This window comes from Nyctereutes procyonoides, unplaced genomic scaffold, assembly GCF_905146905.1.
Source record: "Nyctereutes procyonoides isolate TBG_1078 unplaced genomic scaffold, NYPRO_anot_genome, whole genome shotgun sequence".
NCBI lineage: Eukaryota > Metazoa > Chordata > Mammalia > Carnivora > Canidae > Nyctereutes > Nyctereutes procyonoides.
This window is the reverse complement of record NW_026575132.1, coordinates 7,531,618-7,559,208: the sequence shown is the minus strand read 5'-3', so window position 1 is coordinate 7,559,208 and position 27,591 is coordinate 7,531,618. Positions and strand designations below refer to the sequence as shown.

The 27,591-nt window shown below is 36.6% G+C and overlaps 1 protein-coding gene across 4 annotated transcripts in view; it reads right to left on the bottom strand.

The window, feature by feature from the left end:
- PLCL1 (phospholipase C like 1 (inactive)) overlaps positions 1 to 27,591 on the bottom strand; it is a 330,535-nt gene that overhangs the window by 20,546 nt on the left and 282,398 nt on the right. The window lies entirely within an intron of this gene.

Below are 27,591 nucleotides of genomic sequence, written 5' to 3'. Positions count from 1 at the left end.
AAACTAATAGAAGAAGAATGAAAGCACCTGGTTAAGGGAACTGACCTACTTAACAAGATAGCAACCTCACTAGAGGCAAATTAAAGGAATTGTATACACTTAGGCAGGATTTTATAACTGTCACCCTAAAGACTTGAGAGGCTATATCTCTCTAAGGAATATATCTGTTTGTCACTATTTGTTTGTTTCATGTGGCCATATTTGTTATGCTGCTTAAGTAAACATTCACATAATGTCTATTTGGAACAAACATTGAAGCATTCTAACCATCCACTAGCAGGATCCCATGGGCCACAATTCCCTACTCTGTAACTTTCCATATCTATGCGTTGGAGCAGCCAGGCTGACACCTGCCAGGAGACGTTTCAGTACTAGAGAGGAATCAATGGATCCTGGCAGCAGGCTCAGCTGCCTTCAAAGGGTGACCTTTAGGTGTGGCAGCAAAAGCACATCCCCCACCATGATATATTATTTGTTCTAATCCTCAGCTTCAGGTTGCATATTTTAATAAAGTCTTCCACTAACATCCACTTCAAGGGTATTAAACCAGCACAGCTGATTTTCTTCCTCTCTGCCCACATAGGATTCTTTCCTCTTTTCTCTTGTACTTGGAGAAACGGAGACTAACTGTACTGACACTGAGATGAACTCCCCCAGCTGTGGAGAGTCCAAGTGTTGCTGTCCTATTTTAAAGTAACAGTCTCCAGAGCTCTTCATATCTCTCTGCCACAGGATGTTTATTTTCTATAGTCAGGGGTGTTTTTTTTTTTTTTAATAAAAAGAAAAATATAAAAACCCCTTAGCTCCTATGGATAAATTGCTCATAAATACAAAAATGAATACTCAAAGAATGCAAAACCTCAATGTTCATAAGACGAAGGGGAAAAGAAATCTGCCCATCATTTAAAATGAAGTCCCATTCCTCATTTTGAAGGCCAGACTAAGATGAGATTTGTACTGTGGCCTGCAGCCAAAAGTACAAAAGGACTATTTTGGTAGATGTATATATCTTCCAATCTCTAAGGAATTAACAGTTAAGAATTCTCTTTTTTTACTTCATAATTCTGGTATACCTCTATAGCCCAGACAGTGTTTGCCAAAGAAAATTTCTGCAATAATGAGACTACTCTATATCTCTGCTGCCCAATATGGAAATCACCAGCCACACGTGGCTATGAGCACTTGAAATGTGACTAGGGCCCCTGGAGGACTGAATATATAATTTTATTTAATTTTAGTTATTTTTATTTTAATAGACATCCATAGCTAGTTTTTCCATGTTGGACAGCACAGGCTACAAGTGATGCCAAACTTCAGCGATGTAATGAATTAAGTAAAATTATCTTTTACTCTTTCCAACCTCTTTCCTGACATAGCACTTGCCACAATTACAATTTAATAACTAATTATAGCCTGCACTTTTTAACATCTGCATCTCGCATAAGAACACTCACTCCCTGAGTGCAATGGCTGCGTCCATCATGTACCCAGCTATATTCCCAGCAGCTTAGCACAAGGTCTTGCCTGAAGCAGGGATCCAAAGCATTTGTTGAATGAAAGAATAAATTAGGTGCCACTGAATACTCATTTGCCTCAGCCTAGAATTTCTCAGGACCACTGACATCCACTCCCAGCAAAATCTTGTCCAACTTTTTAACTCTAGCAAGGAACACCAATTCGCCCAAAAACTAACCCATCCTTTTATAACCAATCTATTGCCACTACCTTTTACTCAGGCCCTTTTATAAAAACAAGAATTTTCTGGAGAAAATAACCAAAGAACTGGTCAGGATGCTAACAGCAATTCCAAGGTCAAGTGGAGTGGCAACAGGTATTTCTAGAGGAGCCAGGAGCCAGTGGTGTATAATGGATATATCTGGTAAGAGATGCAGGCTGATAGAATTCTTCTAACCACATCACTAAGGAGACCATCCTAACTGCCCACATAAGAACAAGTCATGTGACCATATATGCCCCACTTCACATAAAAATGTATTCAAATTAAATTATATTTTTCAGCCAACAATCAATAGAAAACCTGATTTCTTTCTTCCCCTTGGCAGATGTTATATTAGGAAACTCCTCAAACTTTAGTTTTCAATCCTTTTCATCCTGGGTCACTGCTATAGACTGAATGTTTGTGTCCCTCCAAAATTGATATGTTGAAGCCTCAATCCCCAGTGTGATGGTATTTGGAAGTGAAGACTTTGGTAGTTAGGTATAAATGAGGTCACAGGGGTTGAGATTGGTGCTATTTTAAGGGAATAAAGAACTCAAGCTCGCTCTCTCTCCATTATGTGAGGAAATCAGGAAGATGGTTGTCACCAAAACCTGACCTTCTGACACCCTCAGGCTTCCCAGCCCCTAGTACTGCGAGATATAAATGTGCATTGATTAGGCCATTCATTTTATGGTATTCTTGTTATGGTAGCACAAACTAAGACAGTCACTGTGCAAGTTTGCTAGGGCTGCTATAACAAAGTATCACAGGAATAATCAAGCAGATTAAATAGCAGAAGTTTATCTTCTCACAATTCTGGAGGCTAGAAGTCTGTTATCAAAGTGTGGGCAAGGTTGGTTTCTTCTGGGCCTCTCTTCCTGGCTTATGGATAGCCTTCTTCTCCCTGTGTCTTCACATCATCTTTCTTGTGTGTGTGTGTGTTTAATCCCCCCTTCTTATAAAGACCCTAGTCATGTTGGATTAGGGCCCATACTAAGTACCTCATTGTGATTTAACTACCTCTTTAAGGACACTATCTCCAAATACAGTCACATTCTGAAGTACTGGGCGTTATGACTTTAACACAAGAGTTTTAGGTGAACACAGTCCAGCCCATAACAGTCACCTCTCTCCCAAAGTTCCAATCTGTGTCTCAAATTAACCTACTATCTACATCCAGCCACATTAGAAACCTCTGTTTAAAATTTTGGGATGGTTTTGTCTATTGTACAAAGAGTGAAAAACACTTCTATGCCCATCTGTAGACCCCCTCTGCATTTATATATTTGTAGGCTTCGGACTTTAATTACCATTATAAAGTATGGCTTTACCATCATCAATAAGCTTTTTATACAATATACATGAAATAGCCATGTAACAGGTAGGATAGTCTCATCATTCTATGGATGAGGACTCCAGGTCCACACTGCCCGGATTTCAATTCTGGCTCTACCACTCATTACCTAGTTGACCTTCTTAATGTTTAGCTAATACCTAATTTTTATGTCCATCAGTTTTCTGATATACAAATCAGAAATATTAATAGTACCTATATCCTATGGCTGTTATTACAATTAAATGGTTTAATAAGGGATCCCTGGGTGGCGCAGAGGTTTAGCATCTGCCTTTGGCCCAGGGCGCGATCCTGGAGACCCAGGATCGAATCCCACATCGGGCTCCCCAGTGCATGGAGCCTGCTTCTCCCTCTGCCTATGTCTCTGCCTTTCTCTCTCTCTCTCTCTGTGTGACTATCATAAATAAATAAAAATTTAAAAAAAAAGATTAAAATAAATAAATAAATGGTTTAATAAGTGTGAAGCACTTAAACACTGTCCAGCAAAGAATAAACATTTTATATCTGTTAGCTATTGCTATCTGTTGCTGTTGCTAAAGTGCACTCTGTATTTAAAATATTTGAAAGAGAATCAAATTCATCAATTCTAATCAGCCAAACACTTGAATATTCTCATTTTCCCTAAAATGCCCATCTCTTTTTGGTGTATACAAGTTGTTTTTCAATAATTTTCTAAATTATTGAATACAAATAATGATGATCTCAAGATGAGAGGATTTTTCCAGAAGTGTAACTAAGACCAAAGGGAGAAGGCTTGCCTGTTTGGCAAGTGAATTCTAGGGAGGAGAGGGAACTCTCAAGGCATTTTCATATATTTATAGCACTAAGTATATGATGAGCTCCTGATAAATATTTAAAAAGTGACAGTGATGAAGATGGTGATGATTCACAAAGGGAGGAAGGAAGTCAAGGATGAAAGTTACCCAGATCTTAAAAAAAAAGATCATATAAATGTTCTAAAGTTCAGTGACTTGGAATGTTAATGATATCTGAACCATGCTGGAGAAAGACAAGAAACCTGAAGAGAATCACAGTATCTTTTTCAGTACTCTTACAAGAAACTAAAAGCAATAACGACAAAAGTGTTAGTTACTGCACCAGGGCAATTTTTAATATTCTTTTCTAGGCTTATATTCAAAACATTCAATTAAACAACACATCCTCAAACCAAGTGCTGTTTCTACTGTAACAATAAAAAATAGATTGGTAAAATGTACATAGGGCCACCAAATATTATATACAAGAAATACTCAGAATATTTGTGTACTTATGCACATACTGCACACACACACTGTGTATACTGAGGAAAGTAGTTAGAAAGAGCTGAGGCAGGGGTCTGGAAAACTGTGCAACTCTATAAACATCCCTGAGAATAGGTACTAATTGCCTGGAAGACAAAAGATGGATACCAGTAGGATGAAAAAAATAAAGTTGGGTATCGAGCCTACTTAGAGGAAAAGCTAAAACCGATGTACCAGTTTAGTGCACATAGGTGCCTGCTTATATTCTGTTTAGACAGAAAACCCTGGTAGGAAAAGATGAGCCTGGGTAAGTTTAGACCAGGGAGAATGAAACCTCCCAGAGGCAGAGGAGGAAGGAAGAAGGAAGGAAGGCACCCAGGCGCCCCTCCACTTCTAACTAATGAGTTATGCTATACTGAACAAATTGCTTAGTTTCTATAATCCTGTTGGTTTTTTTTTTTCAAGACTTTATTTATTTACTCATGAGAGACAGAGAGAGAGGCAGAGACACAGGCAGAGGGAGATGCAGGCTCCTCGCAGGCACCTCAATGTGGATCCCAGGACGGAGGATCACACGGAGCTGAAGGCAGACGCTCAGCCACTGAGCTACGCAGGCGTCCCTGTAATCCTGTTTTCTTAGTTTAAGCTCAGCACTGTGCTAAGGTACAGTCCCCACAATCTCATAAGAAGGAGTACAAGCTCATAAGAAGAAAAGAGACATGGGAAAAAAATCATTATGACATAGTGAGGGTTGGGAACACAGGGTGAAAATGTACAGATATACTGGGGCATCCTGGTGGCTCCGGTGGTTGGGTTTCTACCTTCAGTTCAGGTCATGATCTCAGGTTCTGGAATTGAGCCCCACATCGGGCTCCTTGCTCAGCAGTGAGTCTGCTTCGCTCTCTCCCTCTGCCCCACCCCCATCGCTCATGTTCTTTCTCTTGGAATCTGTCTCAAATTAATAAATAAAATATTTTTTTAAAAAAGCTAAAAGCACCAAAAAGGAGATTATCTGGTTTTGATGAGAATTGGGGTTGGAGCACATGGAAAGAAAAGAGCAGGAAAAGCTTCCCTACAAAGGTAATAGATGACAAATGCTGGATTTGAGCAATGAGGAGGGGCTACTTAGGTGACTGAGGAGGGGAAGAACATTACAATCAGCAGGAACAGGATCTGTGAAAGCATGGAATCCCGAAACTGCCCGATGTGTTCCAGGAACCACAGAACTGTGGGAGGGTGAGTTGTGAAGGTACAGAGCTAAGCAAAGGGTGCATCACAGGATCCTCTTATCCAGGCCAAGAGCTTGGAATTATATTATAGCTGACAGAAAAACAATAAAACATTTATCTCACTCTACTTGGGCTACTAAAAAGATTTTATTCATTTATTTTTCAATCCTCTTAAATTTTTTTCCAAAGCCTTTTTTTTTCTTTTTCTGAAGACTAAAAAATCTTAATTAAATTTTCTTTCCCAAGAAGCTTGTATTAGACTTGAAAAGCAGATTGGAGTGTTATTTTCCCAATGTCTTCTGTTCCTGTCATCTGGAGTTATAAACTGAATCAACTAAGTTTGACGGTTAAAACCAAAGTTAAGATCTAACTAAAATATAGCTAAGCTACAGATGAACTTTTCCTTCTCTCATGTCTACAACACTCTGGATTGTTAAGCGTCTCTATCATGCTCCACTATATCAATAAATGACAGACTCACAAGAAGACACACCACTGCACATGGATCCTTTTGAAATTACTAAAGACTTAAGAATAAATCTTAGCAGAGAAAATCACTGTGGTAGACAATAATTATAATTAATATAAGTAATAAATACCTAATGACACTCCCAAAAGACTTCATGGAAAATACAAGGCTAGAGATAGAATAATACCTAAACTGACAATTTCATGGAGCTTATATGACAAATCCAGGGGGCACCATTCATATAGGTGCAAAGGAAACCCCCTCACAACCCCACCCAGAGCTGTGTAGTGCACAACTCACATGGTAGTATGTGGCAACTCTGGCCAATTAAGGGATCAGATTGTTAAACTTTGTATTGCAAAAAAGAAATGGCATTAGTGTAGAAATGTCTAATCATGAGCTCTAGTAAGATAATTTTGGTGTATTGATGTTTAACTTCAATGAAATCCATAAAGTCTCAAATAATAAATTATCAAGGTCAGCTGTAGTTCAAGGTCTCCTATAAAAACTCTTTCTGGGTATCCTTGACAAAGGAGCCAAAGGAAATGACCTTCCCTGGAGCAGTTATTTAAAGAATAAGGACAGTGGTAATCACTCCACTATTTGCTCCCTCTCCCCTCTCCTTCTGACCAGAGAGGAAGTTCTAGGACAAAATTATACTTTCTGAGACAAAACCAACAATCTGTAAGTTGGTGGTTATTAAGCGAAGGATAATGACAGAAATGATACAGTCTGAGTGATTTAACTGCAATTTTGAGGCTGAGACAGTACTTTCCAGAATTCAGAAATGTAATTTCTACCCTGGCAGTGCTTATAACTATTATATTGTTGTACATTTCTATGATTTTCACAAGAACAACTGAGAATAGTTTGTAATAGCAAAATATTCAGAGGAAGACATCACTTCTTCGATGTTATTATTATTATACCTTCATGCATTATTTGCAGAACTTAGAATGAAAAGGGTTAATAAGTGAACTGTTTAATATAAGAACCAGGGCTATGCTATAACACAGCACACAACCACACACTATATATACATATAATTGTTCCTTTCAATGACATTCTTCCTCTCCAGGCAAAAATGTATTATAGATAAAAGGGAACAGGAAGGAAGTTGCTGGCTTTTTTCCCTCTCTGGTTTCAGATTACATGAAAAGACTCCATGAGCTGACTCAGAGGATACACAATATACATTGTTAAGAATCTTTAGTCTCATTTATTCAGATTTAATATTAGGACATAGTTACTATTAAAACACACTTTTCATACACAAGCATTTACATGCCAACTTCATTTTTTTGCAGCCTTAGACATTAGCTTCTTGGTTGATATCAAATCCACAATAAACAAAGGAACCACTTCCTGCAGTGTGTATAATAAGTGTAATGAACCATCTGGAAGGTAAGGGAATGGAGGAAGTGGTGTGCAACCAGCCATGATTTCACCAGCAAATAAACTGTCTATAGCTCTCAAGTGTCAACATGACTATTCTATCAGATGTTCAAAATGTACTCATCCATTCAATATGAAGGAATAAACTACTGATGTAATAATGTACCAACAGAGAATACAAGTAACTCTCTAAAACATTCAACCTTTCCTCTCTATATATTTTTGCCTAAAAAAAAAAAAAAAAAAAAGTGAAGCTCAACTAAATCTAGAGAAACAAAATTACAGTGAGACAGACCCACATTTCTGACCCAAGGCAATCAGAATTAAGTGCTGAAACCCAGCCCAGAATTTTAGGATATCTAGTACATTTTAAACGTTTATGAAAAATACATCCTTTAATGCATGTTTAAGAAAAAAAAGCTCAACTTTCTGAAACTAGAGTTGTTAATAATTGATCAGAAACTTCTTTTTGGCCCAAGAGATTAATATGTCTCAGGCAACAGGGTCCACAAACCAGTTTTATTCTCATCGTTCCATAATGCCAGTTGCTTAGTAACAGCTGGGAAATCTAAAATATTCTAGATGATTAAGGGATACCTCTGACATATCTGGACTGCAATCTTTTTTATTCTGTAATACATTGTAACAATTTAAGAACTTTCCATTCCTAAGTCCATTGACTCAAAAGTCCATTGAGAATAGTATCTTTTAAACAAATACTCAGAGTTTGGCTATTTTTAGAACACAGAGCTTTGTCCTGGCAGATTTACAAACCAAATCATGAGGGGGTGTATCTTGCTATATACCCAAGGATTCTCTTCAGTGAGAAAGAAACCTATAGTCTTGGTTGTCTCTGAAAGCAAGCAGCTTCTACTTAATGATCTTATAACTTTCCATAAAATCATCTGATAATGCAAAAGTTTAAGACTCAATTCTAAGTCATACTTTTGTGATAGTCTTTTCCTTCCAGAAGTTACTTTCTTTCAAAGTACTAATATAATTATACTGATACTGATAGTGATGAAAATTTCTTGCCTGATTCAGTTTTCTGAACAGTTTTGCGTAAATTTTTTATGAATCTAAACTTACTTTTAAAAATCCAAAGGGGTTTCTTTTTCAAAAAAATCTAAAACTAATCTTTTCATAAAGTCATGAATTTTTCCTTAAAAGGAAAATTCTGTTCCTAATTATTCTGCTTTGATGAATAGGTGCTTTCATCTATTACAATGCTTAAAGTATCATAAATAAATGGGGAGTGATTAACAATACAAAATTGTTTTACAAGAAATGGGAAATAAGGAGGGAAAAAAAGGCTCCCCTCATCACCCACTCCCCCTCCCTGTTCGTCTGTTACTTTCAGTATGTAATCTCATACATGGTGTATATTTGAACATACTGAATCTCCTTGAAATAAAAGAAGCCTAATTAAATTGGAAGATAACCACCTCTGGACTGAAAGAAATATTCTTACTACCCATCGTGACCTTTTCAATGTGGCTTTAAAAGAGTAATACCTAAATTCGTTATTCTTAACCGAAATTGTTCTTTACATGTTTACATTTACAGATATGTATATATGTGTGTATATATACATAAACACGTATATTATTTTTATATGCATACTTATATACATAGGTATGTATACTGATAATGTTAAACTTAACCTGAGCCCTGTGCTCCTGGAAAACAGACATTAAGAAATCCCCCACCATTTTGTGTTCCAGGAAGTAGTTTACTGCAAATAACCACTATTCCCCATTATGAGTTAGATAAGATTCATAGGTACCCCCCTTGTTAACCTATCCCAAGGCCAGACACTGACCTTCCCAATTCCCTTTCAGAAATGATTAGCTGAGCTATTTAAACCCCCTAACCAATCTGGACAAAATACCTGCCTCCCTGATTCACCCAAACTTTAGTTAGGCTTCTCAACTTCTTCCAGGCCCTTGAACTTAACCCCTCCCCCAGCCTGAGCTGGCAAATAGCCCCTTAAAAAATCTCTTAGGATCACATACCCAGTCACTCACTCCCCATACCTGGTTCTTTCTAGCCTTGTTTGCTTCTTCAGGGCACAAAAAAAGAAAAAAAAAATTCCTCTTTGCCTGACCTTTGAGAAGCTTACAGATTTTATGAAAGAAACATTCGTCCTATGTATTTTCAATGGTGCCCTTCCTCATACTGCAATAATCCTTTCAAATAAGATCTCTCTTTACCTAAATCTGGATTTGTTTTTACATAACAATTTACACACCACACTTGCGTATACATTCAGAGAAGTGAGCTCATGTTGCTCTGATGTGAAATAAGACTAAGGAGATTAGATAGATGTATCCCGTCTTCTCCCTAGAGTGACATGAAAAGAAGAAGAGCTTGAGTCTGAAAAACCAGAAGGGTTATAAGAAACTAGAATGAAACACTTCGGTTATCAATTTCTTTTCCATTTATATCAAACTCACCTTAGCTAAAACTCACCATAGACAAAGACTGTGAAAGAAACAAATTTTCTCTAAAGAAAGTTTTCCTCTGGGAAAAATAAGATGTTCCAAAGCCTCACAAGTTGGAACCAAGTCCTCTGGTCTATGATGCATCTATTCATTAGGATCCTGACACTTTTGAATTATTCAAAATCATTATAAAATTCAGCTTTCATCTGGAAAAAAAAAATGTACCTCTGAGAGACACTAAATTTAGTTCCACTGGAGATAAAGTAAAGTGGTCTGTGCTTCCATAATCATGTCAACTGCCTAGCTTTTATCTCTACTAAACTCCTGGGCAGCACAGCTGGGATGCAGCCACCCAAGGCAGAAATCTGGACACCATGAACCAGCCTGCTTATTGCTGAGAAGCATTAACATTCCATCTGAACTGTCCTATACTTTGGAACAAGAGTTGTTTGAAATAATGCTTTACATTTATGACTTTTTTTATTATTATAGACACATTAATTAAACTCTGTTTTTAAAAAATTTACTATTTTTTTCTAACACCAATGCAGCTAATATTATACATTATATAATTCTCCTTCTGTATCTTTTCAGCTTTATATTACAGAAAACTCTCAAAAACCAACTTTTCAACATCCTCAGCAACTACAATTTGTCAAATAAATTTTATGGATGCACATAAACATAGAATGTTGCTGCAGATTATTATTTTAGAAGATGGGTGATTAAATTCACTTATAATTGACAATATGACTCATGACCAGATTTGATATAATAACAAATTAGCTATGATGCTAATGAGTGGTAATTAAATGAGTGAGGCAGACATTTTAGGACTCTCAAGACCAAGCTGAGGAGATGCAGTATGTCTTCATTTTGATGTATTTTATTTTCATTGTTATTTTCAGATTGTTTTGGCAATCATACTCAAGTATCAAGATACACGGCAGAGTTTTGGCATTGATGAAAAGCTAAAGACACTTTCTGCTCAAATGATACTTCCTCATGGAAGACCTCCCTAACCTCTAATGTTAGGTCAAATCCCATCACACATTCTCATAATGCCATCTCCACGGCACTTATCACAGTGAAAAATTTAATATTTAGGGTGTGATCATTTATTATGCCTCTCTCACTAGTCTGTCAGCGCCATGAGACCAGGGACCGTTTTTTTTTTTTTTTCACTAGTATATTCCCAAGTGTGAACCCTAGCACCCAGTAAGGGCTTATAGATATTTATTGAATGCATGAATGTGGTTTTACCGAAACAAAACAAACAATTACAGTTTGCTAATTTATGGATTAGAAGACTTGTTGATGCTTTGTACCTTCTTATCTATAAATGTCAAAGTCAAAATAAATTAAATCAGCACCTTGAGATGGAATAAGAAGGTCTTTATTCTAATAAGCCAAAAAAAAAAAAAAAAAAAAAACAAGGCTCTAGAATGTGTCTGAAACATCTTTTCAAGTATCTAATCTGGGTATAAATTTATCAAACAGCCTATAAAATCCCAGGAATAGACGGCAAGCTTCTAAACGTATACTCTTCACTTCACAGGACCTAATAATATTTTCTTTTATGTATAAAAATGGTATTGACATATGATTACCGTTGTTTTTCTAGTACTAATCCATTCATTCTATCTCACCTGTCACCTTCTTCCTGATGATAAATGGTGTGCATTATAAGGCATCTGGTTGAGATTAAGGTGAGTCTGTGGTTTGCTAGGTTCAGTGAGACTGAACCAGTTACCACTAAAATCAGAAAACCAATGTTAGCATCATCATGATTTTGTCCTTTCCAACTGCAGTCACCAAATATTTTCAGGATGACAAATATCATAACTACTTGCCAATATTCAAACATTATTTTTGAGACATTTAACTGGCAAAAAAATGTTAATAAATTAAAAAATAAAACAAAAATTTGAAAAATTAATATAGCCTAAAGAAGATATAGACTAGGTCAATATACAACATTCCTTTCATTAGCTTTGAGGCACACTTAACCTAATAATACAAGAAATTATCTAGGTTGTTAGGTATGTTTTTGACCAGATGGATACATAGCTAGCTGGCTAGACAGATGAACAGACAGACAGGTATAACTTGAAGTGGTAATTAGTTATGCGGTGCTTGCTATACAATTCACTTTTTACTAGAGAGAGCTTAACCTATAGAGTTTAACAGATATATCACACATTTCCAGAGTAGGAGAACTCTGAATTATAAACTGAATTCAATTATCAGACCCTCTATAATATTTTTTGAGTATTTTCACTATAGGGCAGCCTTGCAAAATGCCAAGAAAGGATAAGAGATCATTCTGCTTGCAAAAATTCCTAACAGGAAGACAATGATATTTAGATGGCAATACTACCAAAACCAATCTACATATTCAAAGCAATCCCTATCAAAATCCCAATGATGATTTTCTAGAAGAAAAACCCATCCTAAAATTCATGTGGAATCTCAAGAGACTGAATAGCCAAAACAATCTTGAAAAGGAAAACAAAGCTAGAAAATTCATACTTCCTGATTTTATTTTTTTAAGGTTTTTATTTATTTATTTAAGTAATCTTTACACCCAATGAGAAGCTCGAACTCACAAACCCAAAACCAATATCACACACTCTTTCGACTGAGATAGGCAGGCACTCCTCATTCCTAATTTTAATACTTCCTACAAATTTACCATAATCAAAATAGTGTGGTATTGGCATAAACTCAGACATATAGACCAATAGAATAGAATAGAATAGAATAGAATAGAATAGAATAGAATAGATGGCCCAGAAAGAAACCCTCACATATATGATCCAATGATTTTTGACAAGGTTATCAAGACCATTCAATGGGAAAAGGATAGTTTTTGCTGCAAATGCTGTTAGAAAAACTGGATATCCACATGCAAAAGAATTAAGTTGGACATTTACCTAGCAACATAAAAAAAATTAACTCAAAATGGAAAATACCTGAATGTAAGACCTAAACTGTAAAAGTTTTAGGAAAAAAACATAGGGCAAAGTTGCACACATTACATTTGGTAATGATTTCTTGGATATGACACCAAAGACATAGACAACGAAAGAAAAAATAAACAAATTATATTTCATGAAAATTTTTCAACTTTGTGCATCAAAATATAATATCTTCAAAGTAAAAAGCAACCCATAGAATGAAATAAATATTTGCAAATCATATATGTGATAAAGGATTAATGTCCTGAATATGTAGAGAATGTCTAAAATTCAAAATGAAAAAAAAATACAAGCAACAATTCAATTCAAAAATGGGCAAAGGACTTGAATATATATTTTTCCAAAGATACATAGATAACCAATAAGCACATGAAAAAATACTCAGCATCACTAATCATTAGAAAAATGCAAACCAAAAAAACTACAATGAGATACCATCTCACACCTATTGGGAGGGGAGGCTACTATAAGAAAGGGAGAAGAAAGAAGAAAGAAAGAAAGAAAGAAAGAAAGAAAGAAAGAAAGAAAGAAAGAAAGGAAGAAAGAAAGAAAGAGAGAGAGAGAGAGAGAGGAAGGAAGGAAGGAAGGAAGGAAGAGAGAAAGAAAGAAAGAAAGAAAGAAAGAAAGAAAGAAAGAAAGAGAGAGAAGAGAAGGAAGGAAGGAAGGAAGAGAGAAAGAAAGAGAAAGAAAGAAAGAAAGAAAGAAAGAAAGAAAGAAAGAAAGAAAGGAAATTTGAACTCTTGTGCACTTTTGGTGGGAATGTAAAATAGTAAAGCCAATGTGAAAAACAGTATGATGGTTCCTCAAAAAAAATTAAACACAGACTTACCATATTATCAATAATTCCCTCATTTCTAGGTCCGAAGGAACTGAAAAAATTGAAATCAGGGTCTCAAAGAGATATTTGTACATCCATGTTTATAGCAGCATTACTCACAAAAAGCTAAAACATGAAAGAGTCCAAGTGTCCATCAACAGATGAATGGATAAGGAAAATGTGGTATTTATAGGACTTCCAGGGAAAATGGCAGAGTAAGAAGAACCTAAATCACATGTTCCCATGGATACAACTAGATGTTATTCATATCAGTGTAAATAACCGAAAAAAAGACCTGAAGACTTTCAGGACCTGGCAGGACAAACTCTCCACAGCTAAATATAGAGAAACGCCTGCACAGAAGAGAGCAGGAAGGGCAGAGATGTCATCAGGAGTTACATGGAGCCCTAGGTCTATTGACGGGGGAGGGTGGGGGAAGCCATGGGCATGGGTAGGGGAGAGAAACAGACTCACAGTGGGGAACCCACACAGGAAGACACCTATAACATTTCCCTTTCAAAGTCAGAGAGGCCAAATTTCATGAGTTCTAAGAATCAGTGGGACTTAAAACCTAGAACTTTAAAAATAAGCAGGATCATAGGGAGTTGGGAGGACAATAGAAAACTGAGTCCCTGCCCTTAAAGAGACAGCACAACAAGCAGCCTCACAGAGTTATAGCATAGAAGCATCACTTTGAACAATGCCTGGGGTATATGGGAGGGAGATTTGTTTACTAATCTCAGAACATGTAGTGGAAGGGGCAGGGATGTTAGGAGATCTCTCTAGGAACAAAGGAGTTAGCCCTTTCCCTCCCTCACTACACAAACTACACACACAGTCCTGTAATGGGAACCAGCATGGAGCCAACACTCCTTATCGAACTTGCTAATAGTACACCCATCCCTGCATTCCCCTGCAGATACACCTCCTCCATTCAGGCTTCTGCTACAGGTCTCCTCCCACAAAACAGCAGCACAAACCTTACTAACACTGCCACCTTGCCCCTGTGTGTTTCTGCAGCTTTACTCCCTCAAATTTGCTTTTGGTTGAACTCAACCAAGGCGGTGCCACAGCCTGGCACTGTGCAAACAGCCCCAACAGGGGCCAGTACCACTCCAAGTAATGCTTGCCTCAGGGAGACAGAAGGATAACCACATACATCAGTGAGATTGCAGCTCCAGTACTGGGCTAGTGGCAGATATCCGGTCTTACTGCAGGCCCCACCTACCAACAAAAGATTCTAAGGCCACAACACAGGGAAAGCACGAATGCTTGGCCTGACACAGCTTAAGCCCAAAGCAGCCCCAGACTGGCCCATTGACAACACAAGGACAAAGCCCTGCCCACAGTAGACAAAGAGGACAATTGCAGATGACTGGACTGAAGAAAAAAGTGGCTCAGCCACAATAGCAGGATGCACACAACACACATAAAAGACAGCCCTGAGGTGCCAGGTTCTGGTGAATAGGGGACACTGCAGAGTACTAAGTAAGGACTTCATAAGGCTACTACTTGCAAGAACAGGAGACATAACTGGCTTTCCTAACACAAACATACAGACAGAGAGAATTAGACAAAATGAGAAGACACAGGAATGTGTCCCAAATGAAAGAACAGGACAAAATCATAGCAAGAGACTTAAGCAAAATGGAGATAAGTAATATGCCTGATAGAGAATTTAAAGTAATGTCATAAAGATACTCACTGGACTTGAAAAAAAAGTGAAGGATCTCAGTGAGACCCTCAACAAAGAGAACATAAAAAAGAACCAGTCAGAGATGAAGAACTCAATAACTAAAATTAAAAATGCACTAGATGGAATAAATGGACAAGAGGAGGCAGAAGAACAGATTAGTGGCCTAGAGGACAGAGAAATGGAAAGCAATCTAGATGGAAAGATGAGAGACAAAAAAATAACACAGAATGAAAATAGACTCAGGGAACTCAGCAATACCATCAAGCATAATAACATTCACATTACAGGGATCCCAGACGGAGAAGAGAGAGAAAAGTTTGCAAAAACTTATTTAAAGAAATGATAGCTGAAAACTCTCCAAATCTGGGAAAGGAAACAGAAATCCAGATCCAGAGCACAGTAGCCCCCAATAAAATCAACCCAACGAGGCCCACACCAAGACATATAGTAATTAAAATGTCAAAAAGCGGTGATAACGAGAAAATTTACAAAATAGCAAGAGAAAAGAAAACAATTACATAGATGGGAAACCCCGTAAGACTATAAGCTGATTTTTCAGCAGAATTTTTGCAAGTCAAGGACACCTGGGTGGCTCAGCAGTTGAGCATCTGTCTTCAGCTCAGGGCATGATCCTGGGATCTGGGATCGAGTCCCACATCAGGCTCCCTGAGAGGAGCCCGCTTCTCCCTCTGCCTATGTCTCTGCTTCTCTCTGTGTCTTTCATGAATAAATAAATAAATCTTAAAAAAAAAAAAAGAAATTTTGCAAGCCAGAAGTAAATGATATGATATATTCAAGTGCTAAAGGAAAAAAAAAAAAACTGCAGCCCATAACATTCTATCCAGTAAGGCTATCATTCAGAATAGAAGCAGAGATAGTTTCCTAGACAAACAAAAGTTAAAAGAATTCATGAAACTAAAGCAGACCTACAAGACATATTCAAAGTGCTAAAGGTAAAAAACCTGCAGTCCATAATACTCTATCCAGTAAGACTATCATTCAGAATATAGCAGAGATAGTTTCCTAGACAAACAAAGTAATTCATGAAAACTAAACCAGACCTACAAGAACTGTTCAAGGAGACTCTTTGAGAGGAAAGGAAAAACCATAAATAGGAGTAAGTAAGAAGCACAAAAGCAATAAAATTAAGTAAATCTATAAAAATCAGTCAAGGGACTCATAAAATAAAAGGATGTAAAGTATGACAGCATATTATAAAAACTGATGGAGAGAAGAATAAAGAATGGGTTCAAACTTAAACAACACCAACTTAATATAGACTGCTATATGCAAAAGATGTTATACACAAACCAAATGGTAACCACAAATAAAAAACAAATAGACATTTAAAAAATTAAGAAAAGAATCCATGGATGTCATTAAAGAAAGCAACTAGTTGTGAGAGAAGAGACCAAGATAAGAAAGGAACAGAGAAGAACTACTAAAACAAGTAACAAAATGGCAATAAATACTAACAATAATTACTCTGAATGTAAATGAACTAAATATTCCAATCAAATGACATAGATTGATGGAATGAGTAAAAAGCCAAAACCCATCTATAGTTGCCTACACAAGACCCATTTGATACCCCTTTACACACATGTAGATTGAAAGTGGGGATGGAAAAACATTTATCATGCAAATAGAATGAAAGAAATCTGGGGTAGCAATACTTATATTGAACAAAATAGACTTTAAAACAAAAACTGTAACAAAAGACAAAGATGAACACTATATAATCATAAAGGGAACAATCCAACAACAAGATATAATAATTATAAATATTTCTGCACCCAACATTGGAGCACCGAAATACATAAAGCAGTTAACAACAAACATAAAGGAAATAACCAATAGTAATACAGTAATAGTAGGGCATTTTAACTACTCACTTATATCAATTGATAGGTCATCCAAACAGAAAATCAACAAGGAAATAAGGGCTTTGAATGACCCATTGGACCAAATGGATCTAGTAGATATATTAAGAATATTTCATCCTAAAACAGCAGAATATACATTCTTTTCAAGTGCACATGGAACATTCTACAGAATAGATCACATACAGGGTCATAAAACAGGTCTCAACAAATTCAAAAAGATTGAAGTCATACCATGCATCTTTTCTGATCACACACAATGATACTATAAATCATCCACAATGATAAACTCTGTAAGAGCATAAATATACATAGGTTAAATAACATTTAGTAAAACAATAAATGGGCCAATCAAGATCAAATAGGAAATGAAAAAAATACATGGATATGAATGAAAATGAAAACACTATGGTCCAAAATCTTTGGGATGCAGCAAAGTGGTTCTAAGAGAGAAGCTTATGGCAATACAGGCCTACCTAAGAAGCAAGAAATATCTCAAATAAACAACTTAATCCTACACCTTAAAGATCTAGAAAAAGAAGAAGAAATCAAACCCAAAACCAGTAAAAGGAAGGAAAAAGTAAAGATTAGAGCAGAAATAAATGAAATTGAAGTAAAAACAACAATAGAATAGATTGATGAAACTAGGAACTGGCTCTTTAAAGAAATCAACAGAATTGATAAACATTTAGCCAAACTCAACAAAAAAGGAAAGAAAGAAAGAAAGAAAGAAAGAAAGAAAGAAAGAAAGGACTCAAATAAACAAAATCAGAAAGAAACAGGAGAAATAACAATTGATACCACAGAAATACAAAGCATTATAAGAGAATATTATGAAAATTATATGCCAACAAATTGGACAACATAGGAAAAAAATGAAAAAAATTCCTAAAAACAGATAGTGTCCCAAAACTGAATCAGGAAGAAATAGACAATTTGAACAGACCAGCAATGAAATTGAAGCAGTAATCAAAAAACTCCTAACGAAAGTCCAGGACCAGATGGCTTCACAGGTGAATTCTATGAAACATTTAAAGACAATCAAAATCTATTCTTCTCAAACTATTCCAAAAAATAGAAGAGGAAGGATAGCTTCCAAATTCATTTTATGAGGCCAGCATTACCCTGATATCAAAACCAGGTAAAGACACTACAAAAAAGAAGAAGAAAGAAAGGAAAGAAAGAAAGAAAGAAAGAAAGAAAGAAAGAAAGAAAGAAAGAAAGAAAGAAAGAAAAGTATGGGCCAATATTTCCCATGAACACAGATACAAAAATCCTCAGAAAAATATTAGCAAGCTAAAGCCAGCAATACCTTAAAAATAATCATTCACCACTATCAAGCAGGTTTATTTCTGAGATGCAAGGGTGATGCAATATTTGCAAATCAATCTCCAAAGAAGACACAAATGGCCAACAGACACATTAAAAGATACTCAACATCACTCATCATAAGGTAAATACAAATCAAAACCACAATGAGATGCTATCTCACACTTGTCAGAATGGTTGAAATCAAAAACACAGGAAACAACAAATGTTGACAGGATGTAGAGGATAAGGAACCCTTATGCACTGTTGGTGGGAATGAAACAGGTGCAGTCACTGTGGAAAACAGTATGGAGTTTTCTCAAAAATTAAAAATAAAAGTACCCTATTATCCAGTAATTCCGCTCCTGGGCATTTATCCAAAGAAAATGAAAATACTAATTTGAAAAATATATATGCATCCCTATGTTTATCGCAGGATTATTTACAATAGCCAAATTATGGAAGCAGCCCAACTGTTCATTAGATAAATAGAGAAGATATTACACACACACACACACACACACACACACACACTGGAATATTATTTAGCCATAAATAAGAATGAAATCTTTTTATTAACAACGGCATGAAATAGATCTAGAGAGAATAATGCTAAGCAAAATGAGTCAGAGAAAGATAAATGCCACATGATTTCACTCATACGTGGAAGAAACAAAACAAAGAAAAAGAGACAATTCAAAAAGCAGACTCTTACCTATAGAGAACAAACGGAGGGTTAGGGGGAGGTTGGTGGAGGAATGGGTGAAATAGGTAAAGGAGATTAAAAGTACACTTTCTTGATGAGACTGAATATAGAATAGAACAGTTGAATTACTATATTGTACACCTGAAACTAATATAATACTGTACGTTAACTATACTGGAATTAAAATAAGAAACAAAATAAAGAAAAATATAAGTAAATGTTAAACACCCAAAATGTATTTATATACAATGGAATATTATTCAGCTGTATCAAAGAAGGAATTTCTGACATGTATTACAACACGTCTGAAACTTGAGAACATTGTACTAAGTGAAATAAGCCAGTCACAAAAAAAGATAAATACTGAATAATTCCACTTATATGAGGTACTTAGAGTAATGAAAAAAATCATAGAACCAGAAAGTAGAATGGTGGTTTTCAGGGGCCACGTTACTTTTTAATAGATTCCAAGTTTCAGTTTTTCAAAATTAGAAGCATTATGGGCATGGATGGTGGTGATGGTTGCACAACATTATGAATGTATTTAATACTATTGAACTGTATGCTTAAAAATGGTTAAGATGGTAGATTTTATGTTCTATGCATTTCAGCACAATTTTTAAAACTTCAGAAAACAAAAATTCTCAAAAGATGGTAAGTATAGATCACCTTACTTGGAAAGAGCAATCAGGAATGGAAAATATGTCAGTGGGGAAGATTACAATGAGAGTGTGTGAAGTGAGAAGAGAAACTTGGTGTAATTAGGGCTTTGTGCTGCCATAGGTTAAAAACAAAACAAAGGAAGTGGAATAAGACATAAAACAGAAGGTATATAAGTAGAAAGATTACACTATTGACAGGTTTAGTGACAAAAGGATCAGTGTAGTTTAAGCAATGTAATGTAGTTAAGCACAGAAAAAGATTGAAAATAACATAATGATGAAAATGTGAAGACCTAGAAGGACTCTAGCTATCATAAAATCTGATCTCATCTTTAGGTGAAAAACATAATCTGATTTTTAAAAAATTATACCAGTTGCAGATTTTTAGACTCATATCCAACTTCCTATAGGTCTAAACTCTTAGATGGTTAATTCTATAATAAAATAGATAGGAACTCACAGCTCAAAATTTTGTTACTTTATACATATTACTAGAAAATACTTTCTTTAGACTTACCAGAATTAAAAGCTGTGTGTGTGTGTGTGTGTGTGTGTGTGTGTGTGTGTGTGTGTGTGTGTATAGGCTCTTCATTCAGAATTAAAAGTTTTGTTTAAACCCCTTTGAAAGTTCACTTCTCAGGATTAGTGACTTAAAGGCTCTTCAGTTTTGCCTGTCAGTTTCCTTTCTTCTCAGTAAAAGCCTGAGGAATTTGCCTATAGGGACTTAACCTCTCATTTCTAAATCACCTCAGGTTGTTATTATTCAAAGAAAGATTCCAAGACTTCCGCTCTAGCTCTAACTGCTTAAGTGATCAAAGGTAGATTGAGCATCTAAGAGATAGAATTGAGGGTATGGAGGAGTGGGCTGAGGAAGGAATATGAAAAGGAGTATGGCCTCTACAAAGCTCTTGCTGCAGGCACAGCTCTGAAATTTCCTCTACCTCATCAAGTTGTGGAGGCTGGCAACATCTAACTGAAAGCCAGTGAACAGCGTAGCTGTCCAAGAGAAACAGGAGGAGGTTGGCTGGGTTCTCAGGGTGGGTCCAGGGTTGAGCCCTCTGCTTTGGTATTTTTGTTATTTTGTTTTGCTTTCCTAATCTCAATGGTATCTGTCCAAGGGCTCAATTACATCCAATGGCTCGAGAGTGATCAGGCCCTGGGGAGCTGATTCACACTGTTCAAGCTCACAGAAGATGCATTGGTAAAAAAGGAAGTTAACTGACTCATTTACAAAGAGAAATGTGACTTCCCAGCAGATAGGACTAGTTATGTCACTCTGTGGATCCATTCTATCTCCACCAGAAATCATACTTGGGGAGCTAAGTTGAGAAGAGTTGCTTGGTGAATGTATCAGAACAAGAATAGTTGGTCCAAAGCTACATTCTTTCAATGTACCTTTCTGTGCTGTAGGAATACACTGCCAAGGTGTTGGAATTCTTATGTTATCTGAACACTTACCCCTATAAGATAATAAATACAAACACTTAGTATAATGCTTGATACAGAGAAAGCCCTCAGTTAATATATTATACTGCTATCAATATTCTGACAGTATGGCATAGTTGGCTGACAGCATGGGCTCTGGATTTAGATCCTTGCCCTATCGCTCAATACCCATCTGCCAATACAAATGTTATTTAACGTCTCAAGTCTTAGTTTTCTTATCTATAAAATGGGTGTAGTAACAGCAGCTTTACATGGTTACCCTTAAAATTACTTAAGATGTATGAAAATCACTTAGCTGTTTATTGTAAGCAGTGAATGCTAATTATTAATAATTAAAATCACAATTATACAGCACTTTTTATATGCTGGACATCACTTTATAAATACTCAACTAATCCTCACATAATCCTATGAGATGGGTGTAATTTAGGAACCTCACTATAGTCACCGAAATCTGTTCCCTTTCCTTAAGGAAGTATACACCTGCCCCACTCCATTGAAGTCAGCTTTGACCATGTGACTTGCTCTGGCCACTCAAATGTAAATAGAAGGAACCCATGACACTACTTGGCAGAAATATCTAAAACCAATTTGTGTTTCCCTACCTCTAGGGCTGTAGAATCATTAGACAGAGCTTCTATTAGCCTGAATTTCTAAGCGATACTCACTGTGTATGTCTTGTGATGGACATACAGTGCAGGCAAGAAATAAGCTATTGTTTCAGGCCACTGATGTTGTCATTGCTTTTTATCTCCACAGCACAATCTATCACAATTGACTCAGAAGAATAGAGGCAAAAGGAGATTTTTCCAAGGTCACACTGCTAGAAAATGTCTGGCTTCAGAGTCTATAGTCTTAATCTCTTTGTTTTATGTTTCTTAACAATTCATAGTAATATCAATACGAAGAATAATTTATTATTAATACATTCTTGTCATTGGGGGTCTGTTTCTTCAGACTTCATAAATTGCCATTCTTTTCTGAAAGAGTTGCCTCAGGAAAAAAACTAGCCTTTCTTCAGCTTCTACTACAACAGCCAGCAGCTGCTTGAAACACCATTAGAGAAGTTTTCAATAGACAACATAGAGGACACTGAATGTGTTTCTTCTTTATGCAACCTCAGAGCAGCCTCCAAGGGCACAGTTACTATGGCTGCCAGAAGATCCTGGGTTTTTTTTTTTTTTAAGATTTTATTTATTTATTCATGAAAGACAGACAGAGAGAGGCAGAGACACAGGCAGAGGGAGAAGCAGGCTCCGTGCAGGGAGCCCAACGTGGGACTTGATCCCGGGTTTCCAGGATCTCGCCCTGGGCCGAAGGCAGTGCTAAACCGCTGAGCCACCCGGGCTGCCCCGGAAGATCTTGATTTGATACACACACACACACACACACACACACACACACACAGAATCACAAAGAATGATTTAAAATATCCATGGTCATTCAGGTGAGGATGACCCCATTCTTGCTGTCATTCAATCTCTCAGAGATGGGTGCCTCTCCTCATACTTCTTTTCTAATAAAACATCATCTTGTTTCCCTTCTGTCTCTCAACAACGAGCAAAGACTTCAAGAGGGTTTGCAGGCTCTGGTAGAAAGCTTATTACCACACCGACATCCATTTAATTTCCCTTATGCAGCAAGATTCCCCAGGGATGTGAGAGCCTGAAATTTAGGGACCAAATAAGAGAATCTGCCTGCATTAGAAACATAAGTACCCAAGAAGTGAAAAGCTTCAGCCTCTGCTCTTCCCAAGGAAAATGAAAATGTTGCCAAGATAAAAGCAGAGGAAGCAAAGGCTTAAACAGTAATAAAAAGCCAAAAATTTAGGCAGAAAAATATTAGTCATATCTACTGAATATAAGCCTATAAAACAAACCTGTTTTTTTATGGCATTAACTGGAATGCATTAAATTATAAGCTAGAAATCTATCTAGGGAAAGTATAAATACATATCAATTAATAGAAGAATAGAATTAATAGAGCATTAAATTATAAGCTAGAAATCTATCTAGGGAAAGTATAAATACATATCAATTAACAGAAGTGCTCATTGAGGAAGTAATTATTCATTCATAACTTATTTAATACATGTTATTCAACTAGTAATCAATGAAATTTATGAATAAATAAGAAGTTAACCACGTCCTAATTTTTTATTCCTTTTTAAGCTCTAGTGACCACCGACCTTCATAACTTTTCCTTTACAATAAAATGTTTACTAGTTATACTTTTTTCAATATTAGTTTTTATATATCTCTACTTGACACATCTCCAGCCTACTAAAATTGATTTTTTGTCAAACTTTAAAAAATGTAAAAATAATGGAATTTCATTCTTTAAAATAGCCAACAGGCCAAGTTAGAAAAATATATATTGGGAAAACTCACTAAAAATGCTACTTGTGGGTTCTTTCTAATTTCAGTTTTGTAGATGTAACCGCCTTACAATGAGGTTCTTTTTATACTTGAGAAGTCAAGTCACTCTGGATGGAATCCAAGGCTGTAAATGAATTCCACTTCATAACACATTATGTTTTATCAGTGATATGGTATAAATTCATATCTCCCCTCCAAAAGATCTTCAAAACTCTCATGAGTGAAACACCTCCAAAATTAATAACAATTTACTACAATAGGTTAACTAAGCAAGTGAAGTTGTAGCATCTCTTTCTAGAAGACTTAAAGAACAGGAAAATTTCCCATTGTAAGATTTTAATATTATGTTAGTAACCAAATAAAACTCATTTCTGAAGGACAGCATGAAGAAAAGACAGATGGAAGGAACCCTTAATGTGTGAGGGTAGGATGAGAAGGAGCTATCTTGGTCCAATGATTATCTGGAAAATATACTGAAAACTGAGTCATTGAGACTTGTATCATCATACCACCTCAAATAAACACAATGGCTATTTAAGGAGCTTGATTTTGTTCTCAGCAATGAAAGAGAAAGGAAGGTTTAGGAGAAGCATGTTATAGTTGGCTATTGGCATATTAAAGTGTGGGGAAATGCAAAAGATCTGCTAAGCAAGTTCCTCCTCTGGACCCATGTATGGTGCTAAAATATGAATGGAAGGAAAAAAAAAAAGAAAACCATGGATGAGAGCTTCCAGGATCATCTTGATTTCAGCCTTCTTGCTGGATCCAAGGTCCTCATTTCTGGCTTGGAAAATTTGGACACTAAGTATAATTCATATTCATTATATTATAGAGCTATTCATCTTGGTCTTTGCAATTTTTTCTATAGTTTCCTTGTCATTTATTACCAGATCGATGTAATACTGAATTGCAGGAAACAAACTAAAGAATTTATTTTTTAGTCTCAGTTAAATTTGCTTTAAAGCTAGTGCCCCTTCCCACCACTCCTTGCTCCCCATCTACTTCCCTAGGAGCACATTTGTCATTATTTTCTAGCTTCTCCTTCATTTGTTGGAAAGTACATTGGAATGAAATATGTTTAGTTACATGAACCCACATACTCAACCAATATTAATCAATCCCCACTCCCTTTCCCTAGATAGTGGAGAATACTTACATAAATTGTATGTAAGGAAACCTTTTCAGTTGGCAATGTGCAATATTACAGTGAGCCCTGCCATATTTTACTAAGGCAGTGATTATGTATTATAAGTTTGCTTATACTCATTCAACAAGTTGCAAGCAATGTCAATTGAATCTAGGAAACTTAAGAAAATGAGCATTTACTGAAAGATGTTAGGAGCTTGGAAAATGAACAGGAAGGCTGGAGAATAAAGCGGGAACTAAGAGCTTCGTATTCAAGATACAAGATATAAAGGGAGGTCTCAGAGAGGCACCATGAGACTACACAGTCTCCAATGGAGCCCAGCCTCTGTCCCTCGGCTAAAAATTAAAATTCCAGGGGCATCATGGTGGCTTAGTCAGTTAAGTGTCTGACTCTTGATTCCGGCTCAGGTCATTCATGATCTGAGGCAGGCTCTGAACTGGGCATGGAGCCTGCTTGGGATTCTCTCTCCCTCCCCCTCTGTCCCTGTATTCTCTCTCTCTAAAAAAAAAAAAAAAAAAAAGAAAGAAAGAAAGAAAGAAAGAAAGAAGAGAAAAAAAATCCAAGACGTTCATTTGTTCAGCAATTGTGGAAAGAGCACCTCATTAACAAGCCCACAAAATGTAATAAGGGAAAGGAAATATTAAATTTTTGGAAAAATTCACTATTCTTGTTTAAGCTCCTAGCACTCAAGCTAAAATACCAGCAGCTAGTACGTGAGCTATAATAGTAGAATACTGGTCATGTTTCAAAAAGTCTATCTTAGAATGATGTGTACAGCATTTGCTCAGCCCCATCTACCAATCTGCCTCTGTCACTAAATCAAACAAACGTAGAAACAAACCTCAGAAAACACTGAATGGGCTTAAGTCACAGGTTAATAAAGAAACAAGAAATTATATCCCAATATAAAAATTAATTAAATTCAAATTTTTTAAAAATAAAATAAGAGGGATCCCTGGGTGGCGCAGCGGTTTGGCGCCTGCCTTTGGCCCAGGGTGCAATCCTAGAGACCCGGGATCGAATCCCACATCAGGCTCCCGGTGCATGGAGCCTGCTTCTCCCTCTGCCTGTGTCTCTGCCTCTCTCTCTCTCTCTCTGTGACTATCATAAATAAATAAAAATTTAAAAAAAATAAAATAAAATAAAATAAGAAACAACAACAACAAACTTGTTCCTCCAATGGTCATCCTCACCTGGCAAAAGTAATAGCGTATATGTGTGTCTATATATAGTGTCTAGTTTTATGCGCTCTGACTTAGATATTTTGTATGTATTACCTCATTTGATTCTCACCAAACCCAGGGAATTAATATTATTGTCACACTAATGTTATTGTCAACCCTCAGAGGGATTATATAACTTGGCTAAAGCCTCAGAGCTCTCTGGCAATCTGCACAAAGAATCTGCTGCACCCCTGATCAAGGCTGCCTAGACTCAGTCACATGGATTGAGTTTTATAGGAGGCAAGAGGACAGTATAGTGTAGAAACATGGGAATGAGTTAAAATCTCAGCTTTGCCATTTACTAGCTGATGGCAAGAAACTTAAACCCGGCTAACCCTCAATTTCCTCATCTATGAGATGGAGAGAGTCATAACAGGGTCAGCAGGAGTCACTGCAAGGTCAGTCGGTTATCGCAAAGAGGAAAGGGAAAATGTATATAAACTACGTAGTCATGTGTGCTTGTCACATATTAAGTACTGAATAACTGATGGCTATTATTAGTTATAGATCTGTCTCCCTTTGCAGACTAGTCCTAGAGGCCCAAGTATTCCTCTTTTATTATTTGTAACCATAGCACCTTTCTCAGTGATTGGCATATTACAAACTCACATGAATATCCGCTGACCAGAAAGTGTTTGGTATCAGCATTCACGCTGCCATGTTTACTCCGACATTATAAAATAAGCTCACCTTACATTAATGCTATAGGTCTTCCCTGCTCATTAAGCAAATGATGCCTATTTCCCACTACCCCACTCCTTGCCCCCAGACTGTTAATTCATGAAGTCAGGGACTATACTTCTTTTGTTCTCCGTGAATCCTCAATGCAGAGCACAGAGCCCAGTACATAGGGGAGGTTAACAAATATTTGTGAACTGAATTTTTAATAAACATTTATATGTTTCAGTTCACCTAGCACTTTCACATAAACGTATTTTTCAACAGAGTAAGTTAAATCTATGTCTTTGGCGCCAGGCTGCCTGGGTTCAAACCCCACCTCCATCATTTACTAGCAGTGCAGTCTTGAGTAATATACCTACAATTTTTGTTTTTGTTTTTGTTTTTAAGATTTTATTTATTTATTCATGAGAGACACACAGAGAGAGAAAGAGAGAGAGAGAGAAAGAGAGAGGCAGAGACACAGACAGAGGGAGAAACAGACTCCATGCAGGGAGCCCGACGTGGTACTCGATCCTGGGTCTTCAGGATCACGCCCTGGGCTAAAGGTGGCACTAAAGCGCTGAGCCACCTGGGCTGCCCTATACCTACTTTTTTAATGCCTCAGTTTTTTCACATATAAAATGAGAATAATAATAGTATTGGGGACTCAGTTCATTAAGTATCTACCTTCGGCTCAGGTCATCATCCCAGGGTCTTGGGATCAAGCCCTGTATTGGGTTACCCTGCTCAGCAGGGAGTCTGCTTCTCCTTCTCCCTCTGTCCTTCCCCTCACTCATGTGCAGGAGCATGTGCTCAAATAAATAAAATCCTT